The sequence below is a fragment of the Canis lupus genome, chromosome 6 (genome assembly GCF_048164855.1).
Source record: "Canis lupus baileyi chromosome 6, mCanLup2.hap1, whole genome shotgun sequence".
NCBI lineage: Eukaryota > Metazoa > Chordata > Mammalia > Carnivora > Canidae > Canis > Canis lupus.
The window spans coordinates 17,499,982-17,512,696 of record NC_132843.1 but is presented as its reverse complement, the minus strand read 5'-3'; positions in this window follow the sequence as shown (position 1 = coordinate 17,512,696).

The window sequence follows — 12,715 nt, the reverse complement described above, 5'->3', positions numbered from 1 at the left end:
GATAATATTACATTAATAAAAGAGAGTATTACGCAGCCACTAAAAATGTTGTTGTGAAAAGCTTTTAACAAAAGGGGAATGTGCTTATGCGATTTAGTGAAAAAAGCAAGCCAGAGAATTTTTATACACTGGGATCTCAATTAAGTGAAAACGCATAGAAAAATGTAAAAATATGAATAACTATCTCTGAGAAATGAGATTACAGAAAATGTTTCCTTTGCATTTTTCATAGTACCTGATTTTTTCCAAAATGGGAATGTAATTTTACTATAGTAAAATGTTGAGAAAAATGAATGACTAAAAAATGTTGAGTAAAAATGAAAATGTATGTGCCCTTATTCACAATCTCTGACCTCCTTAATTACTAATGACTGATTCAGAAAACCCTGCTCTTTAGGACTTCCTCTCACACTACATGTGACATTGTTTTCTGCTTTCTACTAAGATCCTACCAGAAGTGATTTCATTTTATGCCTACACTTGGTGCAGAGAGATCAGTGCCCACCTTTTCATCATCACGCCCTCTGTGTGAGCCTGGGAGTCCAGCAGGATGACAGGTTCTGAAGTCAGTCTGCTTGGATACACATTCCAATTCCATCATTTTCTACTTAATGTCTCTGTGCTTCCATGGGGATGCAAGCGATCCACCATGTAATGTCACCATGGAGATTAAGTGAGATAATTCATGTAGGGTGCATGGGTCCAAAGTGCCTGGCACACAGCCAATCCTTTATAAATATTCACTATTTTGCCAAAGAGAAATTTGCTTTTTGATTCAAGACTGTGACTTCAAAACATGAAGATAAACTCTCTTAATAACACCCAATTCTTTATCAGCTTATCTGCTTTTGTCATTCTCCAACAGTTTGAGGTCCTGTCACATGGTTTGAGATTTTCTTTCTCAGCCTCTCTACATTAATTCCACGCTGACTCTGCTGCCTTTGAAATCCACACCAGCGGGAAGCTTCAGGGACTGCATAAAGATTTTAGTGCTGATGCCCTAGGAGGGCTGGCTGTCCTAGGAAACAGGGAATGAGTTGGGGGAGGGGAGGGTCAGAGGAAGCCTATGACCACCCGGCCTCCAGAAGGTTTGTATTTACTCCTGAAAGGCTGGGGATCAGAATTCTTTATGCAGAACAAGAATTCAAGATTTCTCCTAGACCATAGACTGATTTCAAATTTAAACTAAAAAAAAAAAAAAAAAAAAGTTCGGAACTAAGATCTTGATTTCTGAACACTGTTTTCCACTGAAAGAAGCCAAGGCCTATTTGAAATAAAGTCTATTTCCAGGACTGGGGAAGGGTAAGGAAAAGATGTCCCTGGAATATTTTTTTGTGCCAGAAAGTAAGAAAGTGTTCCCAAAAAATGAAAAGGACAAGTCAAAGGAACACAAAAGCCAACTTGAAGGTGCTCTCACTGCGCATCAAGTTAAATAATGATAGTAATGGATGATATCACTTGAAATAAAATAAAATTCCAGAAGTATATACTGATGGAAGGAAAGAAGAAAGGGAAGTGGGGAGGGAGAGAGGAAGGTAGGAAAGACACCAGCAGTACCAAGGTTCCATTTTCTCCACATCATCACCAACACTTGTTCTCTCTCTCTCTCTCTTTCTCTAAATCTGTGTGTGTGTGTTTATAAGAGCCATTCTAGCCATCCTGATGGGTATGAGGTATTATCTCATTATGGTTTTGATTGCCCTTCCCTAATGATGAGCGATATTGTTTCTTTTCGTGTGCTCTTGCATAGAAAATGGAGACTTTCTTTGGAGACTATTCAAGCCCTATGCACGTTTCTGAGTTAGATTATTTTCTTGTTATTGAATCATAGGAGTTCTGTATGTATATTCTGAGTATTAACCCCTTATGAGCTATATGATATGCAAATATTTTCTGTAGGTTGCCTTTTCAATCTGTTAATAGTGTCTTTTTTTAATATATATTTTTAAAGATTTTATTTATTTATTTATTTATTTATTTATTTATTTATTCATGAGAAACAGAGAGAGAGAGAGAGAGAGAGAGGCAGAGACACAGGCAGAGGGAGAAGCAGGCTCCATGCAGGGACCCCCATGCGGGACTTGATCCTGGGTCTCCAGGATCACGCCCTGAGTTGAAGGCAGACGCTAAACCGCTGAGCCACCCGGGCTGCCCGATAGTGTCTTTTGATGCACAAAACTTTTTAATTTTGATGTAGTCCAATTTATCTATTTTTTTCTTTGTTACCAATGCTCTTTGTGGCATGTCTGTCCTGTAGACTCTTAACTTGTGCCAATTCAGACATCGGTGAAGAGGTATTTAGTTGACTTAGTTATTGACGTCCTCACCCTGTCACTTACTATTCAGGGACAGCCGGTGGTGTGGGATTCCTCAACACCCACAGCAAAGATGGGATCTCCATTTCAGGGTAGTAAAGTGTTTGAGGACTGACCCTACAGACAGCCAGTTTCTATGTGCAAACTCATCTCAGAGAAGCAAAGCTTCTTTTTTTCTTTTTTCAAGATTTTTATCATGATTCACATCTTCATGAAGTACTATCATCAATCAATAATCAGCTGATGGGCTCAGAGGAGATCAAGCCCACACCAGGGACACCCATCCTTATCCTACTTTGGTCTTTGCAAGGGGAGGGAAAAGCTAAATGCAGCCTGAGAGCCTGGTGACACGGAAGAGAAAAATATTTTGAACTCTGTTTCTTAGGCAGCATAAAATTTTGTGGTATGTTGATCAAAGATAAAAGCAGCAATGCAGAGTGATGAGTGGAATTTGTCCTTAGGCACCAGAAATGATATTGAGCTTCAGAAAAACTAAAGGTATATCTAGCAAAAGTACCCATATGTAAAATGAAAATGACCACCCCTCAACTTCTGTCTCTAATATGCATTTTCTAGAACCTTCTCCTTGTGCTCATATATTATTCATCTCATCTATATCACATATATAATAATAAAAGTAAGTACTTATATACACTTACTACATGTTAGACATTGTTTTAAAGGTATATTAACATATTTTTTAATCCCAACAACTCTATGAGGTAAATAATGTTATTATCATTAATAATAACATCATTATCATCATCATCATTATTCTCCATTTTATAGATGAAGAAACTAAGTTTTAATGACTCATCCCAGGTCACAAGGCTTAGAAAGCAAAGCTAGAATTTGAATGTAGGCCATCCCAGTCCAGGATTGAGATCTTAATCACGACAATCTGTGGGCAATCTGTTGTCTCTGGACTTAGAATATGTATATACATGCACATACACCTGTAATCATCTGAAAGATCCCTTTTTCAAGACAATTTAAGCAGATGAGGAGAGTAAATATATTGACAGTCATCTGTCATTCTCTGTGGTCTGAGCAAATACATGCCAAGTCTTTGAGTTTCCTGAATAGAGACTCAAAATAGTTTATGACAGACTATCCAGCATCCCTGAGGCGCTTGCGTGGCTCAGTTGGTTAAGCACCCAACTCTTGATTTCGGCTCAGGTCATGATTTCAAAGTTGTGATATCTATCCCTGCCTTGGGCTCCAAGCTGGGCATGGAGTCTGCTTGAAAATCTCTCTCTTTCCAGGCGCTATCCTATTTGCGCTCTCTCTCTCTCTCTCTCTTTCTGAAAAGAAAAAAAAATCCAACATCCCTTCAAAACTGGCTAGGATCTAAGTCTTTGGTTCAATGAATAAATTTTTTATTGTGGAACATCAGGCAGCCTCAGGTATGTAGGAAAATCTAAAGTGTGAGGACGCTCCAGTCAAGGAAGCTTTGCTAGTACCCTAAAATGCTCTGGATGGGCAGCAATCTTTGCTCTGGATGTATTTGGCTGGCCCCACCTGAGTTCCCCTGTCACTGAAAACCTTCCCTTCCCTGTATATTAGTGGGTTTTTTTTCTTCAATTCCACCTTTGCCTCTTTATGCTTCAATTTCCTTATCTATAAAATGGTCTAATTAAAGCACCTATATCATAGGATCATTGGAAGAATTAAATAACACATTGTAAAGTTCTTGGAATGGCTGGTGTAGCATGCTAGAAGTGTCCATTGATACTGCATTATCACCAACTAAAAATCCATTTTCTCTCTCATTTTGCATTTTGTATGAGGGTTCCAAGTGGCATTTCCCGATGGGCTGTAGACTGTTCCACCTATCTCATGACACTATCACAGATGACATCAGTTACTGATTGTTGTGGATTAAATTATGTCCCCCTCTTCTAAAAATGCTGAAATCCTAGGCCCCAGAACCTGTTAATGTGGCCTTATTTGGAAATGAGGTCTTTGCAGGTATAATCAAGTTAAGATGAAGCCATACTGAATCAGGGTAGACCTTAATCCAATATAACAAATGTTCTTGTAAAAAGAGAAGAATGTGTGCTCACGCATACACACACACATACACAGAAGAATCACACAGGACAATGGAAGGAAAAATTGAAGTGATACCCCAAGCAAAAGAGACCCAAGGATTGCCAGCAACCATCAGAAGCTAGGAAGAAGCAAGGAAAGATCCTCTCCTAGAACTTTCACAGGGAGTATGTCCCTGTAGACCCCTGGACTTCAGACTTCTCACTGCCAGAACTGTGAAAGAACAAATTTCTGTTGTTTTTTTAAGCCACTCAGTTTGTGGTAATTTGTTATATCAATGCTAGAAAATGGATACCCTGAGCTTGGCCTTTCCATTTTCACTCTATGGGTTTTGTTTTTTTTTTTTCTCTAACTTCCCTCCCCAGTGTCTCTCATTAACGTTTTTGAGCATGAATTCTCATCTTATAAAATATCAGATGAAATATTTAGTCACAGTGGTCTGTGTCAGAAACTGCCCCATTCTCTAGGGTCATCGTCGTTGTTTTTTGTTTTTTTTTAATTTGTTATACATCAATTATTTCCCTACCACAAAACATGACAGTGCAACAAAAAGCTGTGCCACAGAACACTGAATTTCTTTTATTTAACTCTGTCAGTGTTAGGGAACAATGTGTTATCACTGGAATCAGAAGCCAATCTTGTCCTGCTGGGTTATCGTGAATCCTCATTTGGCTCTGGCCATTCATAATCTTGATGTCCTAATATTCTTTCAACTGGGAGATTGACAAAAAAACCACTGTCATTTCACCAAGTGATTATTCAATTTCATATTCCTAAATCTCATTTTTTCCAGCTTCTCTGAGTTAAACATTACATTTTATTTCAGCTAAATCACCCCTGTAATAGGCTGAATCTTATTCTGTTAGAGATTTTGATGACTTCTCCATTGATGGAACATAAAACAGTGCCTAGCATATATACATTTTTACAGTTTAATTCTGGGCTCCCAAAAGATAAATTGTGAACCAAATGGGGAAAGAGACATGAATAAATAATGCCAGCTGAACAGACTAAAATATGTAGGAAAAGTTAAGCCCCTCTCAGTAAATGTCAAGTATGAAATTGTTTTATATAATTTTATTCATTGGACCTAACCTACTCCCACAAGATTTCATTTGATTTTCAGAGATTGATACCATTATGTTCTGCATTTCAAGTATGAGATCAAAACATTCCCAGCACCAGACTTCAGTTTCTTGCACTGTGATGCAGAACTTGCTCTAACAATGGTGCATTCCCTGGAACAGAGTGAAGTCTATGGTTCAACGAGACCCTACCCAACACTTCTCACTATGAACTGGAATGTGTGGGTAATCACTGAGTGAGGGCAGGGTTGCAGAGCAAGGAAGCTTAGTGCAAGAGCAGTGGCATCACTTCTTATTTTCAACAGCTATGGAGGCTGATTAGAGACAGCATACCAGCTGAGCTGCAGATTTTGCAGATATTGTTCACCAAATCATTTGCCTTTCCTCCTAGACATGCAACTAGACTACATATCCCAGTCACTCCTGCGGTGAGACATAGCTGGAGACAGAGTTCTGGACATTGAAATGTGGATCATAGTGGTATAATCCGCCTTCAAGCATGGGCTACAAAAATTTCCATACAATCTTCCCTCTTCTCTCTCCTCTTGCATCTGCTAGCCAGACTCAGGGAATTCAGGGGAAACCTCCAAGGCTATAGAGTAGAAGCCTGCAAGCTGTTTCCTATGAAGGGCCAGAGAGTAAATGTTTTAGGTTTTGGAGGCTATACAGTGTCCGCTGCGATTACTCAACTCTGTTTTTGTATTAGGAAAGCAACCATCAACAATATGTAAATGAATGAACGTGCCTGTGTTCTAATTAAACTTCATTTACAAAAACACTTTGGATTTGGCCCACAGACCATAGTTTTCCAAACCCGACCCCAGGGAGACCATCCAATGCAAGGAATTTGGGGTCCTGAATAAACCATGGGAATTAGACCATCCCCTCCCCTGTTCTGTCTGTTGTATTGGCCTTACTGTGTGGGACATGGGTGATGCACTGACATGAAATTCTGTTCCTGGCAGTCACTCAGGAATCCAAGCCACGGAAGGCATCATCTTAGCACACACTTTCACAATCACCTCCCACTTTTGAAAGGAAGTATTTCAAATAGTACCCTTCTTAAAGCTTCTTCCTAGAAGCAAGGTGTCATTTCCACTCACATTTTATTGGCTAAGTGGAGGCATGTGACTGCACCTAAAATGGAAAAAATGGAGAAGGGATCCACCACATGCCCAAGAGGAGAAGAGAATCCAATTATTTGTTAGTGATATTAATGATACTATATAATGTCAAATAAACATATCAGTCATTCACATCCAAAGTGCAAGAAAAGTTCAGTCAGACTGCTATCCTCCTAAGGCTGAAGTTTGGCCTCCTAAGGAGAAGCAAAGTTTGTAGTAGAACTCGGGCCACTGTGGGTGGAGCAGATTTGGTCTACATGACTGGGTCAGGGTTTTCAGAAATCAGCATATAATACAAGGGAAATAGAAATTGCAGGAGCTTTGGACAGAGGAAGGGAAAACTAGGGGACCTAGATTAGCATCCTAGATTCAACTTTGCTTCCAATCCATGCTGTTCTCGTCCATCTACAGGAACAACAGAATTAAACTGACCCACTTACAAATGATCCTCGCTTAGGTTGGGCCGTATGTGACTACCAATATTTGGCCATGTTTTACATACAAAACATAGTTTTATAAGAAACTCAATTCCTTATATTTTAAATATCACCTTATGTTTACTTTGCAAACAGAAGAGCATAAAAAAAGTTCATAGAGTTACAGGGTCCTACCCAAAATGTGCTCAGAAAATAGAATATTCCCCAGACTGTATAATCCTATCTAGCTCTGGAACATACTTATAAAAGGAGCAAGGCTAACTATATTCTCATCTTGACACTGGCTGTTCTAAAGTTGCAATCACTCCACTGTTAAACCTAATGTTGAGCTCCAACTATGGGAGGGGCTTAGAGAGGTCACAGTCAAGTTGAAGTGAGGAATGAGTGGTCTGGCTGACCCCCACACAGCCTCAAGGATCTTTCTGTCTAGAGGAAGGAGGCTCTCGCCAAGAAGAGGTGGGGAGAAGCTGATATGAATATGGTAACATAGGGTCAACTGGGAGCCTAAACTTCAGGACTAGGTCTGAGCCCTACAGTAAGAGGCTAGAGATAGAGTCTAGCTGGGGCTATGTTCTTGAGGGATTTTGTGAAAGACTTAAGTGGTGAGTCTTTGGAGTCATTAAGATTTTGTGCCTTCTAGGTAGCAGGAACAGAGCAAGAACACCTGCAGTAGGGTCTTGATTTGCTGGACACAGGCAGCAACAAGAAGAGGTCTGTGAGAAGATTCTTCATAAGCCAAAGTCAGATAATCCCTTCAGAAGCTCAGAAATAATGGAGGAAGAGAAAGGAAAGAGGGAAGAGAGATGATGTGCTGGAGCTATGCGATGGGTACCATTAGTCATAGAGATGTGGGCATTTCTTACAAAGTGAATTAGTCAGGGTTCTCCAGGGAAACAGATCCAATAAGGGGTGTGTGTGTGTGTGTGTGTGTGTGTGTGTAGAGAGAGAGAGAGATTTATCGTAAGGAATTACCTCATGCAATTACAGAGGCTGACAAGTCCCAAGATCTGCAGGGTGAGTCGCCAAGCTTGAGACACAGGAAGGTCAATGGTGTAGTTCCAATCCAAAGATTGGCAGGCTCGAGGCCCAGGAGGAGCCAGCATTTCTGTTTGAGTCCAAAAGCATTAAAAGAAGAAACAATATCCCAGTTTGAAGACCATGAGACAGGAAGAATTCTCTCTTACTCAGGAGAAGGTCTTTTTTATTCTATTCAGGGCTTCAGTTGACTGGACGAGGCCTACAATCTGGGGGTAATCTGCTTCATTGAGTCCTCTGATTTAAATGTTAACCTTATCCAGAAATATCCTCTCAGAAACACCCTGAATGTGTTTGACCAAATATCTGGGTAGTCTACGGCTCAATCAAATTGACACATAATTAACCATCACACAAAGCAACCTCTTTTATTCACACAGGCTGTTAATTTTGCATTTCACAGAATCTTCCCAACAACTTCTGAATTAGGTATTCACTTACTGAAGTAAGTGAAAAGTTAAGTGGATTGTCTGAGGGCATAGCTAATGGAAGAGCTGGAATTGGAACCCATGACTTCATGTTTACATTGTTTCTAATAGTTTCCAGCATGAACACTCTTTTTTATCTTATGTATTCCTGATTTAAGGAAACAAACTATTAAGAAAAAATTTAAACAACTAGGGAAAACTGAATCTAATCAGTTTTAGATGAAATTTTATAAATAGTGTTAAGAGTAATATGGCTATAAAAAATAAAAATTCTAGATAGACCATTATAGGATAGTATTTTTGTTTGAGTTAATACATCATATATAAAGCTTTTTTTCTCTAAGTTATGTCTTCCAGGTAAAGCCCCAGTAGAATATGCCAATAGGTGTCCATCCTGATTAATTGGTGTCCATGGCATACCTCTATCAAATACTGAATACTGATGCTGCCTCAACGTGTTGACTTCTTTCTAGGCAGGCTCTCTCCACATGATGACAAGATGGCTGCAGAAGTCCCAGCCCTCACATTCAGCTTTATGATCAGCAGAGAAAAAAATACTCAACTTCCTTGACAGTCTCCCCAAAGCTCTAGGCTTTGCCCTTATTGGGCCTAACTAGGTCCACTTGCATTTATCTGAACCAAACAACTATGCTAGGAGGTTTAATCCTGGAGCTAAAAAAAATAGTCACTCCCATTCCATACCACATAGGCTAATATTGAGGAAGAAGTGTTGGCTCAGAATAGATGATGAATGGCCAAAATCAACAATTTCCCCTCCCATATTCCCCTAAGTAGGATTTACTCTGGGTTTGCTAGTCTTTACATAATGAGGAAAGTTACTCCTTCAAGGATGGAGCGTTTCCTAAGGACATGAAATTGAATCAGTACAGTTGTCCAATCTTATATTCCACTATCTCTTACCCTAGACAACTTAATTTATTATCTTTTTACAGGACTGAGGCTTTCTTGTCTCTGCTTATGTTAAATCCCTCCACCCAAAATTCCCTCCCTCTCTCTCATATCTTGGAAAACTCCTGCTTACCGATGATGTTCAGCTCAGATACCACTTTCTCCTCGAAGGTTTCCCTGAGCTCTTGGCCTCGCAGCCCTCCCCCCTCCTACCTGATGCAGCTTTTTAGAAGATTCTATAATGCTGTGTGCCTCTCTGGTGACACCTCTACTCTTCCTGTGGATTTATAGGAGGCAGAGCTAATCACACTGTCATCTTTGTCTCCTTCCAGACTCCAAACTCTGAGGCAAGCCTGCTTTTCTTCACGTGCTTCAGCACCAACCCACTGTCGGCACTCAACGTGTATTAAGTCCCATTCAACTCAGCACCCAGAGATTTGTCAATTCTCACAATGATTTCAACCACCATTAAAGCAAGTCAAGCTGTTCTAGTATGTAATCCGCGTAGTGCGTCCAAGAGCATAATTTTATTATATTATTATTATTATTATTCTATAATATGCATGACAGACAACTTTTTAAGAAGACAGGAAAAATCAAATACTTGTGGATTCCCCATCACCTGCACATGGCGCTTATACATGACAAGCTGCTTAAACTGTAGAGGGCTCTAGGTAGGCCATGCTCTGGTTTTAATTCCACCCTGGATCCCTTATACGTTTCTAAGAGCTCAGTCACTGCTACCTTAAGAAAGCCCTGGTTGAAACTTGATGCCTATAATTCTTAATTACAATTGCATTGCTGGCTTTATGTGCATCTCTGCTCATTTAAACTCAATGCTGACTGACAAATTGTGCTCGTCTGCCTATTCGACAGTAATTTAGTCGGGCAACCTGCAGCTTGCACCAGATTGATGAGCAGCTGTTTGATCTGTTTGGGGATGTATTGTTTTCTTGGTGTAGGCTGCCTTGTGCTGCTGCTGAACGATGGATGGTTTTGTCTCCTCCAGTGACATTGTGGACACTCTGGATGGCCTCTCCTGTAACTCCAAATGCACATTTTAAAAACATCGATCACTCTCCATCGCAGACATAGCATCACAGAGAAGAGCAGGATGAAATGGCTCATCAGACTCAGCTCAAACTCACATCACTGTTTTTCAAGCCAGCGAAGGTTCGGGTTGACATTCAAAAAGTGGATACCCTGCCACTGCAAACCAGAGCCTATGCGATTGTTGGACACGGTGATTTCTCTCGGAAGAGCTTTATGCTAGTAAAAGTTGCCTTTCCATAGAATAGCCCTACCCACCACGATACAAAATACAATGTAATGGTTCTGAACCATGCACTCTTCCCCTGCCATGTCCCATGGCCTTCAGCCTCTTGTAAGCAAGGCAAGTTTCTGAGGCTGTGAAGAGATCTGCCCTCCCCCTGACTCACGCTTTATTATTTTTTCAGTTCAGGTTTTTCATGGGCCCTGTAGCCTGACGCAAAGTGGAGGAAAAGTGAGAGTCCCTAAGGTACAAGCAACTACTTTATTGAGATATGATTCACATGCTATCCAATTCACCCATTTTTAAGTGTAGAATTAAATGGGTTTTTGTATATTACAGTATTAATTTTTTTTTAAGATTTTATTCATTCATGAGAGACACAGACTGAGAGAGAGAGGCAGAGACACAGGCAGAGGGAGAAGCAGGCTCCATGCAGGGAGCCCGATGCGGGACTCGATCCTTTGACTCCAGGATCACGCCCTGGGCCAAAGGCGGGCGCTAAACCACTGAGCCACCCAGGGATCCCCAAATTCTTTTTTTTAAAGATTGTATTTATTCATTCATGAGAGATACAGAGAGAGAGGCAGAGAAATAGGCAGAGGGACAAACAGGCTCCCCATGGGGAGCCCAGCGCAGGACTCAATCTCAGGACCCCAGGATCATGGCCTGAGCCAAAGACAGGCGCTCAATCACTGAGCCACCCAGGCGCCCCCCAGAGGTAATTCTTTTAAGCTGTGGTAAAAAACATATCATGCAAAATTTGTCATTTTAAGCATTTTTAAGTTTACAGTTCAGTGACATTAATTACATTTACAGTGTTATGCAACCATCACCACTATTTCCAAAGCTTCTTATTATCACTCCAACAGAGAGTCTGTGACATGAAACAATGACACCCATTCTCCTTCCCCAGCCCCCAGGAACTCCTATTCCACTTTCTGTCACTATGAATTTGACTATGTAGTGAAATCATACAATATTTGCCTCTGTGTGACTGGCTTATTTTATTTAGCATAACATGTTCAAGGTTCATTCATGTTGTAACATCTATCACAATTTCCTTCTCTTCCATGACTGAATAATACTTCTGATCCCCCATTGTGTGTATACATCACATTTTATTTATCCATTCAGTTGTTGATGGACATTTGAATTGTTTCCACTTTTTGGCTATTGTAAATAATGCTGCACGAACATGCCTGTAAAATAACATCTGCTCAAGTCTCTGCTTTCAGTCCCTTTGGGTATATACAAAGGAGTGGAGTTTCTGGGTCAGATAGTAATTCTATGTTTAGCTTTTTGAGGAACCACCAAACTGTTTTCCATAACGGCTGCACCATTTTACATTCCCACCAGCAATGCACTAGGGCTCTAATTTCCCTATGTCCTTGCCAACACTGATTATTTCCCTTTTTTTTTTTTTTTTTGTATAGCCATTCTAGTAGATGTGCCCAGCATCATTTTAATCCTTAGAGCCTGGGGTAGCAATTTTCACAAGTAGTAGTGGAAAGGAAGAAGGAGATTGCCCAACTGGGGTTTGAAAATATACTGATGCCTCCATACTTTAAGGAACTTAATCTAGGTCAATTTCATTTTTTTATATATTTTTAAAAGATTTTATTTATTTATTCATGAGAGACACACAAGACAGAGGCAGGGACATATGGAGAGGGAGAAGCAGGCTCCCTGTGGGGAGCCCGATGCGAGACTCAATCCCAGGACCCTGGGATCACGACCTGAGCTGAAGGCAGATGTTCAATCACTGAGCCACGCAGTGTCCCAGTCTAGGTCAATTTTATTTACAGATGTTTTCTGGTGCCCTCATCTGATGTCCTATGAAATTGACGGTGGGCTGTGGGGAACCTAAAGTCACGCAGATCCTCCTACTTGCAAACATGCTAATTGGTTCCTGCTAAGGGATAACAGCAAGCAAATTAAGTCACCCATAGATGACAATAAAGCATAGACATGTAACAATAGCGTATTTTATATCTCATGTGTAAGGAAGTCTCCAAAAGTTGAAGACAAATATCAGGGGGAAAAAAATCAACCTCTGA